This window comes from Lycorma delicatula, chromosome 13, assembly GCF_047948215.1.
Source record: "Lycorma delicatula isolate Av1 chromosome 13, ASM4794821v1, whole genome shotgun sequence".
NCBI classification, from domain to species: domain Eukaryota; kingdom Metazoa; phylum Arthropoda; class Insecta; order Hemiptera; family Fulgoridae; genus Lycorma; species Lycorma delicatula.
In genome coordinates, this window is record NC_134467.1 from 2030740 (window position 1) to 2054502 (window position 23763).

Consider the following 23763-nt stretch of genomic DNA (forward strand, 5'->3'; position numbering starts at 1 on the left):
ATAGAGCAACGTTCTATTATCCGTGACTAAAATCCGGGCCGGCTAAGTAGATTCCTGCTCGGTCTAGAATTTTTCCTCGCGCCTTGTTGGTCGTGCAAAACGCTAACCGCGTAGGAAATCGCCTTCGTTTAAAGGAATATCGCACAATAGTGTCAGACGGCGTCAAATCGATTCGAGGCAGAAGAGTACCCGTCGTCCAAACTTCACAGCTGTGAATTTCCTGTCTATCAAGTCTGAAGAAAATCGGTCGGCAATTGTCCAGAATTATAAGACTACATACAGGCCGACGTACGCACATACGCCAAACGTCCGTCTGAGAGAAAACCCTTTTCGGACTCGGAAGCATCGGGATAAACATTTTTTTAGCAGATTGTTTACGATTTATTTAAATCTGTTTTTAATTTGTTCAATTTTAAAAAAATATCTCCCGAGACATAAAACTTAACAAAACTATTTTAGGATTCTTTTTAACGATCTATAAACTATCCCGTTAGGTGACTTATCGCTTTAAGCGGAAAATTAAAATAAAAACACATATCGCCTCAACTTTAGTTACTTTTACACGTCAAAAATCGCTAGCCTAATACTAACTATGTATACGGTGTTTCAGGGAAGCAAAATAGTAAAAAAAATATATAAACAAAGATAGTTAAGCGGACGATTTCGCCCTGACTTGTGCTACAACGGTAAAATTAAGCTGTATTGAAATTCTTGATACTTAAAACCTTTAAAAAAAAATTATTTCCTAAAAAGTTCACAGACAGGTTTCCAAGAAAATCGTTTTAAGCCCGATAGTTATTCGTAAAGCATATTTTTAGACGTTTGGCGCAAATTAACTTCGATAATTGCCGATAGACAAACAAATAAACTTAATCGTAAAATTTCTAGCGATTTAATTCGTAGAAAATAATGGAATACATATTTTATTCTGATCTGTACAAAACGATACGTTTTATAGATCACCTCACAACAGGTTAGATACAATACAGATAAAAATAAGGAATTGCACCGACGATTTGCTGCGTTGGATCGAATGAAATCAGAGCAAAATTTTAAAAGTTGAACTTTATAAAAACGTTATACATTTAAAAATCTGTACGGGAAACCGGTTAGATATTTTTTTAAAGTCGCAGAAATAGATCGACGGCTGAAAATAAATGATATTAAAAATTTTACGTCTTATTAGAAATTTGCTGTTTTCATAAACGTTTAAAATGTCCTGTTTCCTATTTACATTGAATTCCGCTCGATTTAGAATTCTGAGGGTGGTACTTTGTATTAATGCACAAAAGTTCTACTTAGAGCCTGTATGAAATAGTGTTATCACCGCTAATTGTACCGTGAAGAAGACAGCGTATCGCGACAGGACGTCGTAAGCAGCAAGAAGCCAGTCGCCGGTTTGGCAGCTCGTTCTCGCAGTATCGACTGAGATTTCTTAACTTTAATCAGCTGTACAGTAATTGTTTCCTGTAAGGCTAATTTGAGCGCCGTTGTAAATTTTCATCGGTAATTTTCCTTTTGAGGTTAAAATTTTCATGAAACCTCTACGGATAGTAATGTAGCGATGTGTTAGATCACGTTATCTTGGAAACCGATTAATCGGTCTCCGATAATGGACGAGCAAGGTTTTTAAAAGTACATTATATTCTAATAATTATTATATTTCTCGCAGTAATGGGAATGTATCTGTTATTTTTGAAAATCATTTTCCGTCTCGCCGGTAGACAAATTAAGAAAGATAACCGCGTAAAATATTTACGGACATGTTTCCTGCAAGTTGTTAATAAAATAATTTTTTTAATCCGTTAACGTAAACGTGAAAACCATTCGGAAACTATTTTTTACGTCACCGTGTGGTGTTCAAAATTCAACTTACGATTAACTTCCTAAGTGACAAAATGTTTTGAAGAAATCTAACTCGTCGGTAAATAAAATAAAACTTAATTTTAAACGTTTATATGGAACCTATTACAGAAATTCGACCGTAAAGCGAGAGCTTCAGATAATAAACATTCCGCCAGCGATAACTTTTGTTTCTCATAATTTAACGCGACAAACTAGAGTGATGACGGGGGTTAGCACTAGAAGATCGGTGTTTCATAACCTGGTACAGATTTTTTTCTTATAAGAATATAAAAACAAAACGTAAACTGTGAAATAATGAAGTATAGGTTTTGAAGTTTGGAATCGTCCTTTTAAGAAATATGTTTTTATACTGTACAAAGTGCATATGGCGAACGAACATTTATTAAAAAATTCGTAAACAAAAATTGCATCCAAGCATTCTTTATACGAAAACTGAAAAAAAATATCGGCTACACACACACACGCGCGCGCGCGCGCGCACTGTAAAAGTTGTTAAATTACAATGAAAAATTATTAATGAAATAAGTAATTTCTTAAATAACCTAATGTGAAATTTAAATTAATTATCTTTAAAGATAATTATCATTCCTTCTAATTTTATTAAACACGAGTAAAACTACGAAGCAAGTATGAGAGCTTCTACAATTTTATTTTTTTTGCTTTACAAAAAGATTTTGATTTTGATTTCAAAATTTCAAATTCAAAAGTGAGCTTTTTGAATTTCTAGTTTAATTCTTTTGAGGTAGTTAAATTTTTCCTCGTTTTGCCTCGTATAAAAATATTTTTTCAGCGCAAGTATAAAAATTTTAGCTTCTTATCTGCTCTGGAAACGGGCGAATTTCTGATGAATGAAAAAAGTGACGGTATTTGCATTTACATAAAAAAAATTTACATTTATAATTTAATCTTTAAGCTTTTATATAAAAGGAAATGAAAAGCTTTACGAAACAAAAATACAGTTTCCTGGAATAAAGAAAAACAAAATGAAAACGTTTTCTTTATATCTTGAAAAAGAAAAAAATACTTAATGACTGAAACGGTAGTGCGACACTGAAAAGTAATATCTTTTAATATATTTTTAAGCTTTGGAATCGTTCTACTGTTATTTTTACTTTTAATTTACTATAAAGATTCTTTTATTAATGATTATTTTCGCTTCGGTTTTATTAATGAAACAAATCATTATATTGAATGTTGATATATATATATATATATATATATATATATATATATATATATAAGAACCAAACATAATAAAAGAATCTTATAAAACTGTGACAAAGGTGAATTTAAATATTATAGACGAAAGGATGCTTTTAAGATGAATCACAGATCAAAGACTGTAGAAAAATCGTCTGCTATGTATTTTGACATTTAGCTTTACTGCTGTAATTTGACAATACAAAATAACACAAAAGATTAAACTCCAATTTAAAATAAAATTTAAGTGATAAACTCAAAAAGAATAATAATAGTAATGATAATGATGATGATGACGGTGGCGTAAACAAATTGTAAGGGATGTAGGATGTAGAGGGTATACTGAAATGAAACGACTAGCACTAGATAGGGAATCTTGGAGAGCTGCATCAAACCAGTCAAATGACTGAAGACAAAAAAAAAGACGGTGGCGGTGACGATGGCGATGGAGATGGTGTTAATAGGTATACATGTATAAACAAGTGTTAATAAATTACGGTAACCCTTAGCGTATGCTACGTTTAGTTCTACGTTTATGTATACACAAACACACAGATAGTCAGGATTACTTGAGGTTGTAGAGAAACATACTGAAAAAATAGGTCGTTTGGCGGAAGGTGTTTGCTAAATTAGTAGGGCTTGTAGGGTTATGAGACGTTCATTTAACGACCTTTCTTTACGCCGCTGGAAACCAGTTTACAGAGCCAATTCATGTATCGGGTCAGATCGTAATGGCCACTATTTCACCTGCGGTGAGGCCGTTCATCCTCTGAAGAACTGCCACCGAGATGCTCGGTGTCTTTCCTGTCGGTTGCATGGACATCCACCCGGGGCTAGGGGATGCAAGGCCTCATCTACGACATGAAGATGCGGCGCCTGCTCAGTGCAGATGTGTGTCTGTGGAGGACAGCCCTGTATATAATTATTAACAAATCAACATTTTTAAATTAAGAAACAAAAGTTAAAAAAGAAAATGAAGTCTACATTTGATTATTAATAAATCAATATATTTAAATTTAAAAAGAAAGTTAAAAACAAAAAAGGAGATGAAGTCTGATTCGAACCGATGCATCTTCCCCTTGTAAGATCCAAGTATTTCATTTGGCTAAACTCTGGAACTAATGAAAATAATTACCACCTTCGATATATCGTTAAAATCTCTAAATGAGGACGTTTTACTGCAGTTAAGAAAAAGTCCAAAATCCAAATTTTCTTCGATTTTGGGCTTTTTTGGTTAAGTCGATTGTAATCAAAAGGGGGGGGTGCACAACCAGATATTACAACAGTCTTAAATAAAAAATTTCAACATCCTACGGTTAATCGTTTTTGTGTTATGCGACATACATACGTACATATGTACGTACGCCGACGTCACGCCGAAACTAGTCAAAATGAATTCAGGGATGATCAAAATAGATATTTCCGTTGAAATCTGAAAACCGAAACGTTTCGCGATTACAATACGCTTGATTTATATTATTATTTATCAATAGTAATAGAATAATTCGTTTTATTTCATCGCCTGATACAGCAAAACATATGCTATTAAAATCTTAAATTTTATTTCTTATGTTATATTAAAAACAACACTTCCGTTCCGAACGGCATAAATATTTGTGGAAGTACTTGACGGAACACAACGTTGTAATGTTTACTTGTAATATAAGTATTTTTTAGTTTAACTATTCTTGACGTTTTACGTATCAAGAAGGTAGAAAGCAAAGATAATTTGTTCTCTTAAAATGAAGGAAACGCAGCACTTTGGATTTAACATGGTGGATGTTACTTCTGTGTTGTGAAACTTAATTTCAATGGTTTTTTTAGCGTTTAAAAAAGCGAACGCAAACAGAACGAATGATAAGATTTAAAATGAAAAGAAATCGAGTTAAAAAATTGCCACCCACCGATCTTCATGGCGGAGTGTTAGTGTCTCTGTGTTTCATCCGGAGGTCCGGGTTCGAATCACAGCATCGGCAGCAGTAGCATTTTTCATACGCTGTACGTTTCCGTTTTCGTATTCTCTCCCATAGGCTTCTTCGTAAAGTTTTGCGGTGAATAAATTTAGAAGTCCAAAAAAAAACCAAACTGTAAGCGAGTAGAATAATTCGCGTAAATATATTTCTTCGTACAAGGTGTTCATATAGCACGGCTAAATAACTTTTCCAACGATTAAAGTTAGCGAATGTTCCAACTTCGATATTATACTTTCAGTATAAAAGTTCAAAACTTTTAAATAGAACGGGTGTGATTTTAAGCGCACCATTTAAAGGAGGCTCAACAAAAAATGGCGTAAAAATCAATGGACTACGACAACTTTAATCACAACGACGGTCGTTTAATTCCTACTTCAAAAAGATCTATTATTTTGGTGGGAAACCGTTGCACGGGGTATAGTGTACGCCACTATTTAAACTATCTGTGAAAAATATTAAACGACCGAAATTTTGGTTAATGCTGTCGCGGTCTGATATGTATTACGTCAAAATTCTTTTTCATTGCCTTTTAAAATGGTGTGACACAACCCTACTCGTTAAATTAAAAATCTTTAGTTACCCCGTCATGGATGCTTGGGGTTGTGTCGGTCTCGCATAGAAAGATACGATTTTGAAGTAGAAGCGTTCGTTAAATTTCATTTTTCTATATTCAACGACTTAAGCAACTTAAGTTTTTCCGTAATTATAAAGATTTTAATTTATTTCGACTGCCTCGAAAAGAAACGGAAATTATTTCACCGTATGTTCAAGCTGGAGAAAATTAAGGACAGAAATTTCACATAAACATACGTTCGGAAAGTTTTGTTTTAGAATTACGGTTAGTAAAGATTTTGCTCAGATTTCTGACGCGATGATTAAATTGGAAATCGGAAAACAAATTGTTTTATTAGTTTTAGGTTAAACTAATTTTTAAAATTCCAATTAATAAATAAAGCTCTGTAATAAAATGTTACAGACAAATGTTACGCACACACGCGCACGCGCGCGCGCTGTGTATACATACATGTAAATGTAGTATAATAATTAGTCTGTAGAGTAGAGTAGTCTGTTAGAAGAGCATACGAGTAAGATATAAATATACAGAATATTATATTAATAATTAACATTTATGACTGCAATGTAAATTGCAATTTAAAGTGCATTAATAAAATACAATAAATAAATTACAGTACTGAGTATAATATTAATTAAAATTATTTTAACCATATTATCAATTAGTTACAAAGTATGTTTTTATTTTAAATAAAAAACACAAACAATTTATGTACAGGTCTTCGGAGCTGACCATCAGTAATCTTTAAATCAACAATTCTAACTAACTGCTCAGGAACTGGATAAACTTTAGTGATAATTCTGAATTTCCATCGCATTGGTAAACGGTTTTCCTTACAGACTAATACTAAGTCTCCAATAGACAGATTACACGAAGGAAAATGACATTTATTTCTCTGCTGGAGAAAATGAAGATAGTCCTTAGACCATCGGTATTTCTTAGACGAATTTCTGGAGTAAATGACATGACCTAAGCGGTTAATTTTAATTTCTTTGTAATCTGGTTCAGGTAAAGACATGTGGACAACCGATAAGAAAATGACCAGGCTGTAGTGGTTCTGGGTCCCTATGATCTGTAGAAACAGTAAAAATGGAATGAGAAGACAGGCTTTAACCTGTGTTAAAACCAATCCGTTTACGGTTATTAAAAGTTAAAGATTGTTTGTCCTACAACACGATGTAGATATTTCACGCTTTTAACTGCATCCTCCCATAAGCCACCAAAATGGAGCGAAGAGGGTGGAATGAGTGACCGTGATGTGTTTTGTTTGGATGAAAAGACTTGAAGGTTTGATTTTAGATTTTCCAAATTTAAGAATTTAAATAGGTCATACAAAATATTCTTGGCAGAACGGAAGTTGGAACCATGATCGGAAAAGATTTGGGTAGGAATACCTCTTCCTGAAATAAATCTCTTGAGTGTTGCCATGAATGACTGTAGTCAAATCAGAGACTAATTCTAAACGAATTACCTTAGTACTGAAGCACATAAAAAGTGCGATATAAGATTTACTTATGTCTTTGGACCGCTGCTCGCCATGACAAATTGTACGTGGACCTCCATACTCTTTTGCACAGACAGAGGATGGATGGGAATTTACTACTCTGTTTTTGCTTTAAAACAAAAATATTTCAAACGTTTATTAATGATCGATGAAATGCTTGATTTAGCATTTAAGATCCAGTATTTCTGGCATAATGAACGATGCATTAATCGTATACCAGAATGTAAAAGACGTAAATGCTCAGCAATAATAATTAATTTAGTTGTATTTGCCTTTGAGTGTAGGATAATAGGATGTTTAGCTTAATATAATACAGTTTTAATTTAGCTCCCGCTCGTAATAGTCCTAAGTCATCCAGAAATGGGTCAAGTGAAATGATTTTACCTCGGTTAGAAATAATTTGATTGTTCTTAAGTTTATTTAATTAGTTACTGAAATGTGCACGTTGAGACTGTCTTATGAAAAAAAAGAGTCTGATTTAATTCCCTTGTAGTTAATGACCGGTGATTCGTTCGGGCCAATTTAATTTTTAAGATTGCGCATAAATCGGAAACAAAAAAATGTACGAATTAGCTTATATAAAAATGAGACTGTTGTCGACTAAAACGATATGTAATAAAGGTGATGATATATTTTTATGTTTTCTATAAGACATTTCAGATCCTTACTATAATTATTAAAGTTAATATGAGTATTTGGTTAACGAAATGAAAATTGTAAGAGCCAAGGAGGACCGTGCCACCGAAGCAAAATATCAATTAATTTACTTTGATTACAACCCCTAGACAATACAACAGTTGGATTTTCAAAGACGTAATATAGTGCCGTTTAGCATTTGAGGTATTTCTTTGAATTTCAGTAATTCTATTACTTATAAATACCTTCCAAGCAGACAGATGTCCATGAATCCAGAACATTGCTATTGTTGAATCTGAATACAATTGCATTTCCTCGATATGTATATTCAGAGCATTTATTAGCTTCACTAATAAACGTGAGAGTAGTAAACAACCCGATAATCCAAGCCTTGGTAGTCTTATTTGCTATAAAGTAAATTACATGAAATTGTTTGATTAGCAAATAAATTTCAAATGTAGATACAACAGCTGTAACCCTTTATGGAGGCATCTGAAAATCCATGTATTTGGGGTGAGTTAACCTCAGCGCCGTTGTTGAATTTAACTGGACTTATCTTCTTAATTCAGTTAAGTGCAATTGACTGTATAATTTATACCATTATTGTGGGTAATCTATCATCCCGATTAATTTTAAGTTGCCGTAAAGATTGTATAAAACATTCACGATAGAAAATAATAGGGTCAATAAGACCTAACGAGTCAAATAAGCCTGCTATAATAGAAAAAATAATTATTTCAGTATAAATTTTAGTATCGATAGATTGAGTAATTTGAAACGATAATGCGTCTGTAGAATTGTTCCATAAAATGCCCAAGGTTCGTAACTCACGTTCATGAGCCAAAGGAATTAGAGAACCATCGATGAAATGGTAATACATAACGTTGGAGTAGATTAGAAACATCAACCTTTAGTCGGATAGCTTCATCTAGATGGTCAGAGCCTGAAAAAAAATCATCAGCATAAAAATCATTTCTAATAGCATTGCGTGCTAGTGGAAAATCTCTTTGGTTTTCATCTGATATTTTAATTAGGCATCTAGTGGCGGTTCCATATGTTACAGTTTTAAGTGCAAAATGTTGTTGATCTGGAGATTCACACCACAAAATGCGTTGTAAATTAGTAATAAGTTTAACTAGTATTTGATGACACATTTTCGCTATGTCTGATGTAACGACAGTTATGAATGCTAAATCTAAGTATTATTGAGAATAAAACCTGTTGGCCCGACTAATAGTGTATCATTAAGAGATAAACCATTAGAGGTTTTAGCCGAGCCATCAAAGAAAACTCACATTTTAGTTGCTAGACTTGCGGGCTAAATATTGTGTGGCGAGGTAAGTAATATACATCTGATTCAATAGTTAATAAATCGTCAAAATTATGACCTAATCTTAAGTATTCTTGCATAAAGGAGGAATATTTCTTTTAAGATTAGAAATTTAGCGTAATCTTTGTTCCAGATATAAGAATCTATTTTTAGCGTTAATGAAAGAATCGCCTAGCCAGAGTTAATCGGATTTACGTGGTAATGAAACAATAAATCTGCCTCCTAGCGGTATTAAGTTGGAAGTGTGTTTCACATGTAGAAGTTTCACTAACTGAAACATCAGCATCAATTATAGTTGAACGATCTAAGTTATTGTTGCTTGTAAAAAGGGATGTATCAGCATTCTTATGTTTAAATTTAGTAGGAAGACTAAATATATCTAAGAATATATCTCAGTTTAGTCTCTTGAATAATAGGATATCTTGAATAAGTTTACGAGGCAAAATAAGATTTAAATAAAATCGGGCTGTAATTAAAATACCAATATTATTTGATATATTAAATTTGGGATATGTAAAGAATAGATTTTGAGGTGGATTAAGATGAGAAGTCTCAAATGTATGCGACGGATGGTATTAGTTATGTCTGGCAAAACAGTACAGTGCACTTCGGAAAGTTTTTGAATCGTGCTACACTATAATCAGATTTGACTAACGTATTATTTATGCCTGAGATAGGCAAATCTTTTTTATTGAGTTGAAGTCCCAATTTGCGAGCAAACTTATGTGAAAAAGTTTAATTGACTGCCTGACTTTAACAAGACTACACAAATGAGAATGACCAAAAATATCATCGACATTACATACAGCAATAGACAAAATTACATTTTTGTTTAATTGTGAACAATAGCTATTATTACTAATTTATCATTGATTTTATCAGTATGAACAAGTGCGTTGTGTCTTTGTTGACATAAATCACATAAGTTATTTGAGTAACATCGATTGATACTAAGACCTTTTTGAAAACATATATTTTCGTTCATCATTGGATAAATTAAAAAATTTAAAGCATTTTTAAAATTTAAAAGTACTAAATTTAAAAAAAAAACCTAAGTACCGAAAAAGTTCTTTTTGTCGGCTTCGAAAGACCGAAATTGTTTTATTTTTTTTTTAAGTAAATTCCAACTTTGCAGTGTTGATCCTAACAGTTGAGCTTGATTTTTTTAATAAATTCAAATTCCTAACCGAGTCATTTAATTCACCTTGTGATATAAGATGTGGCTTATCGGAGGATAATTCAAAATCAAAATCATTGTTGTCTTCTACAATACCGCCTCGCTCTTCATCGCTGCTTTCGAAACATTCATTCACAGGTGGGTCAGGAAATGAAATAATTTCACTGTGAGATACAGGCATAACTGCAGATCGCAATGAAGGATATTTTACAGTACGTTTAGATATTTTATAAATTCCAGATACGCTTGTTAAACAAAAGTAACAATCGGTCACATGATCCTTTGGTTCACGCCAAACCATAGGTACACCAAACGGCAAAGCCTTGCCTTCCGTGTACCTTTCAGCCATTCCCTTATATATACATGACAATTAGTGCATACTATATGAGGAGCCCACGTCTTATCCTGATCACCAATTTTCACTGAAAGTTCAAACGATATGCTTTTTTAATTGATGGTGTAATGTTTTTTTTTTCTATTTGAATTTACGGTAAACTAACCACATACATAACAAAAGGCATCCGCATCATTTACACAATTTCGGGGCATTATGACACTGCACTGTTAACAAACTTAGACACCAATAAGACTGAACAAAATTAATTCATTCCTAAATCCAGTGCTTAATACAAACAACACAGCTGTGTTTTCAGCTACATGTTTTGACCTGCACAGACACGGTTAATCTTATCCGTGAAGGCTCACTCTTCAGTATTAGGTATGATGTCAAAATATGTGACTATGAATGATTTAATTCTTTGTCTAGTATGTTTATTTGTAACTTACAAATTTTGTTAACAAAGTTAAACGATAAAAAAAAGAGGATATAACAAAATACAATTTAGGAGCTCAAAATGCCAATATACGTTGAAAAATGAAAAAAATTTCTCGATTAAAATTTAAAATATTTTGAAAAATGGTGGGTGATAGAAAGATTCTGAGATCATATTCGTTTTCAGGATCAAAAAACAAATTAAAATCATGTGTCAAATCATGTAGTCACGGTATGAAACAAAAATTATGTTTATCAGTGTAATTATTATTAAATCAGTATATTTAAATTTAAAAAAAGGTAAGAAAAGTACATGATTTCATGTACTTTTTGTTGAAATTTTTGACAAAAACGTTTTATAGAGTGACTACCTCGCTTTTTGGATCTCTTTCGACAGTAAACATTATGATACATACATCAAGTACGTAGCGAGCGGGGGGCTCTGTTAGGCCTCCGTAACATAGACCCCCATAATGATTTTCATTATTATTTTTATTTTATCATCAGCAACCCCCGCCTCTAGCTACGTGCCTGATACATATAAAGTAATCTGTTAAGAATGTATCTTAAGATACGCGCCGAACTAATTATTAACAAATAAAATTTAACTCAAGATAAATAACGATCAAACATATATCTACAAGTTTACGGTCAAAACCCGTATATAAAAATATTGATATTGTTAGACAATCGTCATCTGTTAACGATGTGGGGAAAAAAGAAATAAAAAAAGAAAGAAGAAATAATAGTTAAAAGTAATTACGAAATTGTAAGAAACGAACTCGCAGTAAAAACTAAACACTGTTGTCGTTTTATGGAACCCCAATGAAAAGCTAATGAAAACCGCAAATTTTATTTTATTACGTAAACGGTAAAATTATACAGGATTGATGATGCTAGATACATAACTGGTAAAATACTTCTGTGGTTTTTTCGTTTCGTTCTCTTCTAGTTTACCTTTAAACTATTCAAATCGCTAACTATAAAATTTCTAACTCAGGTCGCCCAATACGACTTAATGCACGCCTCCTATATCGGTCAGGTAGACAGATTTATAAAAAGACATATTTGCATCCGTGAAAAAATTTAATAAGAGCAGAATCGTTTAATTACGTTTTTTAATTTTTTTTTCAAAATTCAAAATAGCTATTATAAATCGGTCAGGAACAAGTAATATCCTTTAAAAGTTTATCAAAAATCTTTATCCAGAGTTTTAATTATAAGAACGCTAATCGGTTAAAGGAGGTTTAAGGTTCATTCTCTCTATACCTGTCTTCAAATAACCTGATCTATATACGAGGCGTGCTTTAATAGTGAGAAACCCGAGTTAGGTATAAGTAGTTTAAATGGTTTTAATCTAAATTTACGCTTTTCGCTAGGATTGACTGAAACGAATAACTGTTTTTAGTTTTTATTCTGATTACAAGTACCAGGAAAAAACTAATTTTTGTTATTATTTCTTGTTTTCCTTTTATTTATTTACTTTGTCAGCATTGTCTATCGATAATGATCGTTTAGCAATAGAAATATCTATCTAGTTTTTGTACATAAACGGTTTTTGAGCGTTATCCAATTTATTTCGACAACCGTTTAGCAGAGCTGTTTATTTGTAACTGAAATGTATACCTAATACTTGAAAATTCGTTTTCTGTACGAAAAATGAATCTCTCTTTTTTTGTTTTAGCTTGTTTTTATATATTTCTCGCATCATCAATCCTGTATAATCTTACCGTCTACATAATAAAATAAAACTTGTCGATTTATTATACATTCTCTTATTTTCATATTTAATTCTATATTTTTCTCGGTTCGTTCATATTTTATTATTCTTTGTTTTTCCACTCATTTATTTTCACTTTAATTTCTCTTCTCGTAACAAATTAGTATCATTGATAACTTGGGTTGCAGGTATAATTACGAGTACTTAGTTTAAGCTTAAAATTAAAAAAAAAAGATATATATATATATATATATATATAGAGAGAGAGAGAGAGAGAAAGATAGAGAGAGAATTTTAATATATTTTCCTTGCAAATTTTATTCTTATCTAGATTATTGTTTTTTCTAAAAAGTTGAAAAATAAAAAGAGAACACCTCACAAATAAAAGTAAAAAGGAATAGACTACACCCATTCTAAACCTTAACCATTCTTAACACTCTACTTTTATTGTAGATGCCTAATTTTTGATACAAACTACCTTCATTTTACTTTAACCGTATTTTTGTTAAAGTGAAAAACATTTTCTATACTTATATATAATTATACAGGTGTCCAACGAAGAAAGAGAAAGAATTCAGGCCATGTTCTATACGTGAAAAACGTTCGTATAAACATGGCTCCAGAAACGCTTCAGTTTTAGCCGCAGGATAAAGAATAAGATGAAGCCGTACTGAAATATTTAGATATTAAATTAAGGGATAAATCTGGTGGTTTCATATAGTTTTTATCGTGAAAAAATTTAATTAAACAGGTCCTAGTACTGTGTTTTATAATATGTAAGAAAATCGTTGTAAAACAAAAACTTGCGAGGTAAAACGCAACTTTTTTTCGGTTTGACGTACAAATTTGTTAAATTTTGTAAAAAAATGTGCAGAGAATTTAATTCTGAAAAACACTGTGCGGGTAATGACGACTGAACACGACGAAGAGTTAAAGACATTTGATTTACATTTAAAACAGAACGAAACGCGGCAGTAAAATACTGTAGTATAATTTTAAATCGATTTGAAAAATTCTAGAATGAAAATCAATCGGTAAAAATAAATAAAAAAATTTGATAAACTACTTTTAACATAATTATTCAAAATATCCTCTTCCACCGCTTGTTGTACAATATTCCTTCTGTGTTCATCTGAAATCATCGATTGTTTCGTATAATTTCAACTCCGACCAAAAGCTATCGCTGAACCACATCCTCTTTTCTAATTTTTTGTTCGTATAATAATGATTTCATATGAATCCACAGCTCCGTCGGCATAAGAACAGATGATCTAGATCTATCGATCGGTTCGCCAAGCCTGACCCAGTCGTTCGTAAATCTTATATTCAAATAATTCATAACTTTTGACCAAGCTGAGTTGAAAAAGCTGTCCAGCTGACCAAGCTGACCATGCTCCGCTATGTTGAAAAATTATTTTATTTTTTGGGACGTTAACTTTTAATATTTTTCAATTATTTTTTTACAACATTACTAGAGTACGATTCACGGAACTGTTTTATTTAAATTTTTCAGGTCAAAAACCATATGAAACCGTCTAAATTGACCTCTTAATTTGAGTTTCAGTTATTACAGTACGGGTTCTTTCTACCGTTGGAGCAGAAATCTGGGCGATGTCTATCAAAAGATGTAACTCAAAAAGCAATGTTTGTATGAAAATAAAGACAACAGTCTTTATTTTCTCTTGTAGTACACAAACCTAAAATTTTTTCCGTTTCTTCGTGAAACATTCTCTGTATTTCCACTGCTCGTAATAAAATTTCTAAGATAATTACAGTAGATACCGCATTTAGAACGTGTTAAATTACTAGGCTATTCTCAAGTTTTAGATTTTTTAGCTAAAAAACGAAACAAAAATAATATTTCAAATTTTATCCGCTTTGAATAATATTTTTAAATGTATTTTTTATTTTATAAACAGAATGATACACGAAGAATGTAACAAAGTTTCAGGTCATGTTCTGCATATAAAAGTAACAGAGAAAGGTCGTAGAAACATAGACTTGGAGTAGCTTCGTTAGTGAATGTCGGCTGGCGAAAAATTTCACCCTGATTTTTGCGCCTTAGGTAAAATTAAGTTAGACTGTAATTCCTGGGAAAAAAATTAAGTGGTAACTGTTCGTTACCTATGATACTCTGGTCCCTTGTGCGTCTCAGAGTATCGCCGTGGTATATCTTATCATTGGTTTCTTTTTGGCTGTCGGTCGAGTGTGTACCTTCCGACAGTATCGAGGTATTCCGATTTTAAGACTGTGCCATATTATAGCACAATTTGATTTTGACTCATCATTTGCAGCTTGGCTGCGGCGTGACTGGTGGAGCTTTGTGCGACGCGTACTCGCCTCATCGCGGCGAAAGGGTGGCAACGACTGCTGGTCGTTAGTCCCCGTGACAGAAAAGAGGCTTTGCCTTTTAGTCCTTCTGCGCTCTTGTAAGAGCGGGGGCCGTAATCTGCGGTTCATTGTCGTACGTTCAGTACTACAATCAATCGTTCCAGTAGCGGCGAAGAGGTACGTAGCGTGACAGGAGAACGTAAGGGTCTCCAGCTGCCCGTACTCGCTGCGGGCAGTCGTCACTTTGTGGGCTTGCCCAAATCAGTGGATAGGGAGACAGCGAGAATAGGGATTAGTCAGGCCGATAGGGGATCTTCGGTCATGGCAGATTTTCAGGTAGTTAAGAAGTCCAGGCGGAAGCGCAAGCCGGAACCCGTGCCGTCCTCCTCCTCGTCTAGCGACGAGTCGAGCGCGATGGACACGGGAGCACCCGTCCGGGCGAAGACGCCACCGGCAGTAGGTGATTTTCGAAAGGCAAGGGGCAGACCCGGCAGTTCTGCCCAGTTAGTTGAGGGGGTCCAGAAAGATCTGGATCGCCTCATAGAATTTCTCACGCTCCCGGGTGCCGTCAGCCCTGGGGCCAAGAAAGATATGCTGCCGCGGATGCTTCGGGTGAAGTCCGCGGTAGCAGCTTTGTCGGAGGGGTTTGAGTCCCTGGCCTCCAGGCCCAAGGAGGTCAGAGCTCCTGCTCCTAAGGTAGTTCAGGCCCCATCGGCGCAGCCCAGGCGCTACGCCGATGTTCTTAAAAACAAGCGGGAAGCTAGCAAGGTGGCTAGGAAACCCGAAGTACTCTTCATCAATAAGGCTGAGGGCTCGAAGACCACGAGCACCGAGTTGAAGCGCGACTTTCAGGTCGCTCTTCGTAGTGACCGAAAGGAGCTGCGAATACGAGATATCAAAGAGACCAGCAAGGGTCTTGTCGTGGTAGCGGACAACAAGGAGACTGTCCGAGTCATCACGGAGTCTCCGGCGGTCAAGAAGCTTGAGGTCAAGGTAGACCCCAAGCGACTGAGGAGGCCCAGAGTCATCGTTTATGACATAGAGCGTAGCCTGCCGGACGAGGAGGTTCTGTCTCTCATTCGAGAGCAGAATACCGACTTGGACGAGGCGACGTTCAAGCGTGAGTGTAGGTTGGTCTTCAAGACCGGGAAGCGTGATGCCCCGAAATATCACGGTGTGTTTGAGTTAGGTGCTGGTCTCTTCCAGAAGTTCGTGTCAGAGGGTCGTCTCTTTTTGGATTTCGCATCCTGCCGCGTTAAGGAATACCTTGACGTGCAGCGATGCTTCAAGTGTTGTCGTTACGGCCATAGGGCCAAGTTCTGTAGGTATGCGTCGGTCTGCGCGCACTGTGGTGGTGAGGGCCACAAGCGCGAAGACTGTCCGCTCAAGAAAGAGGCTCCGAGTTGTGTCAACTGTAAAAGGTTGCGCAAAAACTGTAGGCACTCAGTTTCCAGCAAGGAGTGCGGTTGTTATTTGAGAGCAGTTGAGATTTATTTCAACTCTCTTGATGGTTAGGTTCGGTCAGCTCAATGCCCAGGGTGCCTACGCGGTCCAAGTGGAATTAGGTGAAGTTGTCGAGCACCGGAGCCTCGATGTAGTCCTTCTTCAACACCCTTACATGGTTAGGGGTGATCTGCCAGGTTTTTCAGGCTGGAACAAATTCTATGTAGGTGACAGTAAATCCGCCGTGCTGTGCAGGAAGTCATTAGATAGTGTCTTCATACGGCAGGCCTCTGACACGCATCATGTCGTTGTCAAGCTTGCTGTGGATGGTGTAGACTTGGTTGTTGTTAGCTCGTACTTTCAGTACAGGGATCCCACTGAACTTCATTTGGAAAGATGGGATAATATAATTAGGCTGGTAGCGGGCTATCCTATTCTTATAGGAGTTGATGCGAACGCCAAATCGCTTCTTTGGCACAGTGGGATCTCGGATAACAGCGGTGAACTTCTGGAAGGCTTCATTGCGCAGCATCGCTTTGATGTGTTTAATGTAGCCGGCGAGTTGCCAACCTTCGCCGGTGCAGTTGGATTGCGGGGGGCCTTTGGTGGCACCAATATTGATGTGACCATGGGTAAGGACATCCCTGGTAGGATCCTTAATTGGTCAGTAGTCGATGATTGCGAAAGCGATCATCGGCTGATAGTTTTCGATTGGCTGGGTAGGCTGCGCAATGTCTATAGGGCGGACGTTCCTGTTCAGCGGGGACGCTTCCTGCACAGGCGGGCGGATTGGCCCGAGTTTTCTCATAATTTAGCGGCCAAGATGCGGGCTTACACCCGCAACTTGGACGAAGTACCTTTAGACGACCTGGCAGAGTCCTTCTCCTCGGCGGTGGTTGAAGCCGCCGAGCTTTCCATCCCCCGTAGCACGGGTCGAGAGAGGGTAGCTGGTTGGTGGACTCGGGACTTAACTGCGGTAAAACAGGCTGTGGGCCGGCTCAGAAGAGCCGCACAGCGTGCGCGCGATCCTGATCGGCGTGCAGTCCTGTTTGCGGAGTACCGTCAGAAGAGGACCGAGTACTTCCATAGTATTAGGTCTTCCAAGCGGGATTCCTGGCGCTCTTTTGTCCAAGAGCAAGGGAATCGAGACCCCTGGGGTGTTGTGTATAGGGTTCTCGGACATAAGCGTAAAAAGGACATTCTTCTGTCGGCTCTCTCGACCCAAGACGGCGTTGTAATAGATAAAGATCGGGTCCTAACTCATCTAATGGACGATCTTCTTCCAGATGATACCGAGGTTGGTGAGACCTCGTATCATCGGCGAATCCGAAGGGAAGTTGTTGGTTTTCATTCAGAGGTTGTATCGGCTGAGATCACCGAAGCGGAGGTCCGCCACGTGATCTGCAGCCTAGCTAGGAATAAGGCCCCCGGATATGATAGTATCACGGTGGAACTCCTTGTTCGCACCCTGCCTGTCATAGTAGGTGTATTGACTAGGGTTTTTAATAGGTTGCTGTTTGCTGGGCACTTCCCAGCGTGCTGGAAACGAGGTATTTTGAAGCTGCTTTTCAAGGGTGGCGACAAGGAGCCCACCGTCAGCTCCTCCTACCGTCCTCTGACGCTCTTGCCTGTAGTTGGTAAAGTCTTCGAGAAGGTCCTGTACCTCCGCATAAATGCTAGGTTAACTTCTAACCATATGCTGATGGACGATCAGTATGGGTTCCGTCCCGGCAAGGGCACGGAGGACGCGATAATTAGGGTTATGAATTTGGCTTCAGGCAGCGAGTGCAAATATGTACTCGGTGTCTTCTTGGACATATCCGGGGCTTTCAACAACTTGTGGTGGCCCTCAGCCTTGTTCCAACTACAAAAGCGTGGTTGCACGTGAGACGAAATTAGAACTCTCTCGAGTTATTTCAGCAACAGAACAGTCGTTCTTCGTGACGGCAGTTCTGAAGTAGGAAAGACCCTGTCCAAAGGATGTCCACAGGGCAGTGTGTTAGGTCCACTCGTTTGGGTCGTCGAGTTCGATTCTCTCATGCGATTGCGGATGCCCGGCGGCTGTCGTATCGTGGCTTATGCCGACGATGGGCTGCTGCTGGTCGAGGGCAATTCGCGTGCCGAGATCGAGCTCAAGGCGACACAAGCATGTAGGGTTTTGCGGTTGTGGAGTCTTCAACATAAGATGGTCTTCAGCACTGAGAAGACCACTATGATGTTCTTGAAAGGCCGACTCGCTGCAACCCGTCATCCGCGGGTTGTAATGGGCGGCCTCCCAATTAGGTATGTCACAGTTCAAAAATATCTGGGTGTTATCCTTGATGAGAGACTTCTCTTCAAGGAGCACCTCCAGTTTGTGGCGAAGAAGGCTATAGACGCCTTCTTCGGCGTTCGTAGGGTGATCCATCCCGATTGGGGGTTGAACTACCGTACCATGCGTATTCTCTATAAAGGCGTTTGTGAGGCCATACTTTTGTACGCTGCGCCCGTCTGGGCTCATCGTTTGCGTTTTCAGTGCTATAGGGATATTCTCTTACGGGCCCAGAGACTTCTATTATTAGCGGTTGTCGGTGGTTACAGGACTGTCTCGCGAGAGGCAGTAACTGTGATCGCAGGCATCAAACCAGCGGATATTTCGGCTACAGAGCGTAGCCAGCGGTACATCTCAAAGAAGGCAGGTCTTCTTACCACCGGGCGTATGCGGGAAATTGAAGACCAAGGTTTTGACGCTTGGCAAGTTAGGTGGGCCGACTCTTTCACGGGTCGATATACGCATGGTATTTTTCCAGATGTTAGGGATTTGCGTGCTATTAGTTGGGTTTCCCCCAATCGGTATATAACTCAATTTCTTTCGGGACATGGTGCCTTTAGGAGTAGTTTGGCTAGGTTCAGGTTGGTTGATTCCGGGTTATGCCCGGAATGCGGAGTCGAGGACACAGCGGACCATGTCCTGTACATATGTCCCCGGTACGAGGCTGAACGTACCAGAGTTGGTAGGGAACTCGAGAGAGTGCACTCCTTTTTGGATCTGCGAGTCAACTGGAGGACTCGCAGTGAATGGACGATAGTGGCTAGCTTCCTGAAATCCCTTGCCCAGGGCAGGGCGGCAGAAGGGATTTAGGTTAGAAGCCCGGGCGGTTAGGTTCCGTCTGGACAGTTGATTGACCGAAGGTAGGCGCTTAGGCAGCGTGCCTCGGTAGATGTTTTCGGTGGTATGATATTAAATACGCTGTCGGCGGAGTTGCGGCCGTTGTCGGCGGGCAGGATTATTCTCGCCCGGTGGGTGCGGTCGCGCTCTGACGAGGGCATAAGTGAGCTAACGACGCTGTCGGCGGGGCCTCTCTGGGTACTACTTCGGTGGTATGTGGGGAGTCCTGGCGGCAGTCTACGAAAGATGGTGAATGTCACGCGGGACTCCGTGATGGCGCTGTGCGGGAGTAGGCGTTAAGTCTCCTCTCCCGGGCGGACCGGAGCGGAGTCAGATTAGAGACTCATTTTGAGTATTAAGCGGGGTTCTTAAGGGAACTAGGTCTAAATTTCGATGTACAAACTTTAGTGGGAAGTTTATTTATGAGGTTGTTAGTGCGGATCTGAGACATTCAGAAAGTGGCTCTTTTTAGTAGGATCTAGGCGCGGGGTCTTCTTTCCGCGGTTAGGTTTCCTAGCTTAGTTCTTGAGGGCGACGTGGTAGCTGCAGGTGTCCGTTGTCTTCATTCTGAAGGCATAAACACGTAAATCTATCTCGGGGTGAATTTTTACCGATGTAGATGTCCCTCGGGGCATCTGCATCGGTGGCATCTCAGCGGGGCCTAGACTGAAAGCTGTGTGGCACAATCAGTTTGAGGGCGAGAAGATGTCCTCCGTTAAAGCCACTACTGGCTAGGAACGGAGGGGGTGGTGTAGCGACCGGACACGCTACGAGGTGGGATCTTCTCCCCTCGGGGGGGAATCGAGATGTTCGTTACCTATACTAAAGGTATTTATATGGTTTCATAAGTAATCTGACCAGAAGAAACGAAAAAAAAATAAGTCCCAGAAGTGTATTTTTAGTAGTTTTAAGAAATCTGGTGTAAAAGACTAAAGATTGCGGTCGAAAAACACTATTTTATGTTTAGCGTATAATAACTTTTTTAAATGGATAAACCACCAAATTAACGTTGTTGAATAAACTACTTAATTTAGGTCCTAAGAGTTACAATATCGCTTAATTTTACCAAAGGCGCAGAAATTAGGGCGAAATCTTTCGCCAGCCGATACTCGCTAACGAAGCGTTACCGAACCTTTGTTTATATGAACTTATTTTATGCTTTCGCGCTAGCGGACTCGTTAGCGCTAGCGAAAACGTAAGCGGCCACGCCTCGTACGTTTGCTCGCCTTGCTTCGTTTAGCCTAGCACGAGGTTCACACTGACAAATTGCTCTGAAACGGAAACGAATTATTTAATCGATGTGACATTTTTTTTTTCACTTTTCTCCCCAGAAACATTAATACATTCGTCCGAACTTTGAATAAGGTAATCGGTGCCTTTCGCAAAGAAATCTTTGTCTTGGTGTCGGAGCCAATTTAGCGTATTTTCTTTGACGTCGTCTTCACCATTAAACGTCTTACCGCGTAACTACGTACGTGGTCTTGAGTTGACCGAACAAGTAAAACTTAGATAGACAAAAGTCAGGAATACTGAAGAGTAAGATAAGGAATTCCCTGTGCAATTTGTCGACGGTTTCTCGAATTACCAGGGATGTGTGAGGTCGGAGGTTATAGTGAAGCAGAATGATGTCTTTGCGCTGAGACCCGAGGCGTTTTTCAACACTGCTGGCAAAACGGGAAAAATTTGCAACCGTTGTTCAAATCTTTTACCTTTCTTCACCACTTTCAAGGTTTAATTTCGAAAAATTTTAAATCGGTTTTTAGATATTTCAATGGAAATAACACACCATAAATCAAGTTGATATTTTATTCGTTACCGACTAAATGAAAAAAAGTAGTAAATTTCATTGTTACTTAATTAAAACCATTTAAACTGGGAATTTCAAAATATCCTTTTTAGTGTACACTAAACACCGTAAGAAGAACATGAACACAATTTTTTATCAATTTATATTCAGTAGTTTTTGGTAGGCTTTGATGAATCAGTCAGTGAGGACATGTTCTTTTATATATATATAAAATAGTTATGTACCTATGTGTGTGTGTGTGTGCTTCCACGAAAATTCAGAGTTTTTAAGACAAAATTTGGCATTCAGATAATTTTCTGACGCCCATAATTATGAATTGTGTAGACCAATATTTAGAAACTTAAAAGTGATAGCTAATTCGCGCGTTTATATTTATGGATGTGCAATTATTGCTAAAAAGAATAGTACCGTAATTAGGAATGTTATAATAATACCTTAAGAATATTAATCTATTCTTAAAAAAAAAAATAGATAGAAACATCCACCTATACCAAACCTGACAACAGAACTGTTCTCGTTCAAAGACACAACGGTTTGGCTTAATGAGAACAGAGCTTATTATTCCTCCGTTACCATTTTTAATAGATTACCGAACCGTTTGAAAAATCTTCCCTCCAATTTACTTTAAAATGCAAATACGAAACGTTCTTCTACAGATATATGTTACTCTATCGATAAATTTGTACGCATTAGTAATTAAACATTTTTTAAAATCCTGAATTTTTTCGATGCGCTCAAACGATTGTCACTAATAATTGATACGTGAATTATTTTGCGGTTATTGATTATATTTAGCATCTTTATGCGTTAATGTTAATATTATTTTATATCTTAAATAATCTGTAAGGATTTTAAAATCACATGTATTTTTTTTAATAATTAATTAATCTTGTATTTTGTTAAACTTCTCTGATCCAGTTTTTACCGTAATTTCCCTCGATCCACCCAGTCAAACGCTGTTTCTTGCAATTCATCTTTTTTTAACCACCGAGTAGTATATTAATTCTCTTTCCAGATGTGAATAATAATTTATTTGTATTATTATACACCGATCGGAATAAAAGCTTTATTAATTTAATAGTAGGCGAATCAAAATATTATTACCCGAAAAATGACACTGAAACACCACATTCCCTCGATTTTAGTTTTACTGCACACGGTACTAGAATTATTTGAACAGATTTATTTCTAATACATTTAGTAAAATAAGAATTGAAACGAGCAGAGTGCTTTCAACATTTTAAGCGAATGTTGGTTCATAAAAACAGAGCAAAACACTCACACACACACTCTGTCTCAAATCCTGATTATGAAAGATAATAGAATCAGTACATTCTATACATTCTAACAGAGAATTTCTTAATGCAGTTTTTTCTCTCAGACGGACGCGTATAGATAAACAAAGAGATATTTTGATACGTAGATTAAAGTTAACCGATAGGCCGACTTCCTCGCAATCTTTACAGCTTGTGTATCTCTCTCGGTATCTTGAGTAAGTTTCAGGAAAAGGTGTCTTTTCTATGCGTCTACAGTGTAATATATCTGTTTGCAGACGTTTATTTACACAAACAGTTGCGGTTTGAGTGTAGTTTAAACTCGTCGATAATGTTCTGCGCTTTCCTAAATGGATATTCACTAACCGTGTCGAAACGTTACAGCTGTCGGTTGAAAATCTACATTAAGTTGTTTGTTTCGACGGTGCGTTGTAATTAACGATATAAATTGACCGATATAAAAATTATTACACGTCGGACGTCAGATTTATCTACCTTATCTTTTTTTATAAATCGGGCAATCTCTGCTCTCAGAAAACAGCAAACGGCGATTTAAAATGTCGTATAGGATTTAACGTTGTGCCATTAACAAAAACATTGAGATGTTCGATCCGAAAAGAAATGTTTCTCATTAAGAATTTTTCATATTAAATCCGGATGGGTTTCGCGATGGAATTTTTACTCCTTAATCGAAATAAGGTGATTAATTTCTCGCATTAATTAATACAAACGGTGGAAAACGGGCGCTATATAGCGCTCGATAGTCGCTTGAGTGTTCTCGCACTCGAACTATGAAAAAAAATATTAAAACGGATATTCATAATTTTTTAGTCGTTAAGTCAACGGTCACAAGTTTTTCTTTTTGTAATGCGTTGGTATCCTCTAAACAAACTGAATGCCGTTCGGAACGACGATTTTCAAATTTGAAATTTCAAAATATTTAATGTAAAATTGTATAGCCTTATATAAGGCTGGAAAGCCATAATCCTGCAGTCCGCGGTTATCTAA